The sequence below is a fragment of the Rhagoletis zephyria genome, unplaced genomic scaffold (genome assembly GCF_001687245.7).
Source record: "Rhagoletis zephyria isolate East Lansing unplaced genomic scaffold, Rhagoletis_zephyria_1.1 Rzeph_scaffold_13624, whole genome shotgun sequence".
Lineage (NCBI taxonomy): Eukaryota > Metazoa > Arthropoda > Insecta > Diptera > Tephritidae > Rhagoletis > Rhagoletis zephyria.
This window is the reverse complement of record NW_016170695.1, coordinates 6,180-9,854: the sequence shown is the minus strand read 5'-3', so window position 1 is coordinate 9,854 and position 3,675 is coordinate 6,180.

Genomic DNA, 3,675 nt, shown 5'->3' with positions numbered 1-3,675 from the left:
GAGATATCAAACAGGCTGTTTGGAGTGCAAAACCGACCAACAACAACGATCTTTGGCACGTAGTTGAACGTGCATGGTATGCCATACCAACTGAGAAATGCAAAAATCTGGTGGATTCGATGCATCGCCGTTGTGGTGCGGTTATAGCCAACAAAGGATTCTCTACTAAATATTAACTAAATCTATGACTTTATGTTTTTTATGTAAATACTTAATATTAATGAATTTTTGAATTTTGTTGATCAAAATCCAATTTAAGTTTGTACATCATATCGTACTGCTATTATTTTGGCTATTTCATGTTCAAATAATTCCAAAATAACTGTAAATAACATTTAAACCCCGAATTTATTTGAGTTTTGAGTTTAAGTATTGTATTCTGCAATAAATGAAGTTTATTTAAAAAATAAAGAATCACAAAAATGTGTCGGAAAAATATTTCTATTTTGCCTCGCATGTTTTAATGTCTAGCACTGCTATTATTTTGACCGCAGTTGTATCGTCACCTGAAATGCAAAAAGAGGTAACAACATTGTAAATTAAATGGAAAAGGTCGTGACTAATATTTAATTTTTTTCATAAAATGATGTGGGGAGTTGTAATTCGAATCCATCATGTAAATCAAAAGGTGAATTTTGAATTTTTTATTAGTTATGACATTTTGCATTTCAATGATGATGTTTGTTACGTCTTTTTGCATTTCAGGCGACGATATGTACATACAGGCAATTTTTTCACACAAAGTGGTTATTCTACAAACATACAAACTTCCATACATACATAAATAATTTACCCTCCAGACGAACGCTCGCGATCGTTCAAAAATTCAATCTTCGCAATACGAGTAACTGATTGAGTTTCACAAAAAACGCTCGCAACCAACGAACGATCGCGAAAGATCGAACGACCGACGCTTGCAGCGAAATCTTCTCTCTCGTAATTTTAACGAACACTGATTTTGCTCGTAAGAGATCGTAAATGCTTCTGCTCGCAGCGCTACGTTATCAATCGCGAAAAATTGCAAGCACTCAATTTTTGGCCGCGATTGTTTGCGAAAAAGATCGTATTTTGATCGTTCTCCGCACCCTGGTTAAAATGTTCTCCGAAAATATCTCCCATGAAATTCTATTATATATGTCTTAACCTTTAATTTCGCTGACATTTATTTTAACTAGTTTTTAGACTTTTTTGAAAACTACTTAGGCCGAGACATGAAAACTTAAGTAGGCCATAAAATAAAAATACGAGCTAACCTTTGCAAATCCACGGAGTGTTTTATTACTGGATGGGTAAAATGTTAACAAAGTCCGGGCTGGTTTCGGCTGTCCCACAGTGTAATTTGAGTTTAAATTTTTAGACAGGTGGCCACTCACTTCAAGCACCTCAAAAATTTTTTAATTATTGCATAGTATTTTAAGCACAACACTTCTTTAACTAAATTCGACTTTTCAAACAGGTGGCACCCCTCCTAAATGTAATTAAAAAATAAAGTTTATTAAAAACCATTTCGATTGATACCCATATTGGGGTAATTTATTTAACTTATTAAATAATTTGATTTTGATTTTCTTACATATGGCAGAAAACTAAAACCATATTACACATCTACAGGGCGAACCCTTTCGTTTGACACCTACCTCCTATTTGAAAATCGAACGAAAGATACAGATTTTATGACTTGATGTTAAATATTTAACGCAATCATCTCCGAACTCGATTAAGAAGTTTAAATTAAAAACAAATTTTGGAAAATGCGAAAAAATTCGAATTAAATCGAATTGGCACCACCAAATTTCGAATCGAATAATCGAATGGTTGGGCAATGTTCGAAATTCGAAAAAAAATCGAATTTCAACCCCCACTACCCATCCCTAGTACTAATTTGTACTGGAACCTGGGCATGAATCACGTAACTTTGAAACGATAGTCGTTCAAACGATACTGACAAAACGATGTTGTCAAAACACTGATTTATGCATTTGTGTTGCTGTTACGTGTTACTGTTACGTGAAGCAAAACTGGAATCGAGTTGACCATATCGCACAAACGATCAAACAGTTTTTGATTTTTATGAAGCAAGACAATCTCGACACGATATTGTTCAGATGATTGTCGTCATACGTGATTCATGACCTGCCAATTTTTAATGGAAAAGTGTATGATAACCCAAAAAATTTGCAAGAGAGCACTGAATCGAGAGCGTAACAGCACGGGAGAGCTGCAAATTCTTGCTAGTGAAATTTTTACTAGCAGAAATTAGCTAGCAGAAGAAGAAGAAGAATAAATGTCAAAAGCCGCCATTTTTTTGAATTGGTTTAGCACAAACATAAGTAAAATGAGTGGAAGTCAAAATATTAATGATGTACTGGACTGTGTAAGTGCTTGTGTGTAAAGCAAAGAGTTTAAAACTGATTTATAAATAGTAAAATGTTTACAGCAGAATCCCAAAACATTGCAACAACTGGTTACTTGCAAGTTTTTGCTAGTTTTATGTTCAATAACTTTTTCTGATAGTTTTCTCTTCTTCTCAATTTTAGCTCTATTTTGCTTTTACGCTCTCGCTGCAATGTTTTACTGGAGAAGTTACTATACAAACCTACCATAATGCAGCGTTTTTGCTGCATTTAAAATGCAACATTTAGCGCTTTCGAACATATGTTTTCGAAGAGCGTTCATGCTATCGCATTTAGCAAATGTACATTTATACGAGTTCGAAATCGTATGCTTTTGACAAACGGCCGTGTTCCAGTCGCTTATTTAGATCCGTATCTATTACGATCAATTCTCACGCAGAAGATAATGTGCAAAAACCCTACTGAAAAGGAAAAATATTTTGAACCAAACATTCAGTACAAAAACTTGAATTGTTTTAACCATAACCGAACATTTGTTTGTGTATATATTCATTTGTCGGTGCTGTCAATTAAAATTTCCTCACTTAATTGGGAAACAAAACAAACAGAGTTGATCACAAATTGATCCAGATTTCTATCAGCATCAAATCGATGTTGAATTTGCGTAACTTTTCTTTATCTAAATAATGTAAAATAATAAATGAAATCTCGATCGGCGATCACTGAAACGCAGCTAGCCACTGTATACGCGAAAAAGCAATGTTGCCACTGTTTCTCGTTAAACCATGTTCGAATCGTGGAAATTTTGGAAGATCACAGGGTTGCTTTTAGCATTCTGTTCTTAATGTAAAAATAATATAAAAAACTTTTTAATATACAACGCTTTTATAAATGGACTAAAAAGTTGAAAATAATACTTCTCAGTCCCATAGAATTTGTTTTGATAACTTTTGATTTTGAAATTTTAGCAAAAGTCATTATAAACAATCTATGAAATTGAAAATGAAAAACGTGGAGCGCATGCGATTATGACTGACCAATTACGTATAATATGATATATGAAAATTCTAGTTAAAAATTAAATTAAGTAAATTACTGTGAACCAAGGTGGATGAAAGGGCGGTGGAGGGATGGGTATGGGAGAGTGATGGGCGAAGAAGAGACACGGAGGCAAAAAAAATGCCGCATTATTCCAGAGAATCCTGAAAACCCCATAAATCCGAAATTGGTCCCAAACATCCGAAAATAGTTCCCTGAATCCCGAAATAGTCCCGAAAGTNTTCAACGATATTAATAGAAAGGTGCACACACATGCATTTAC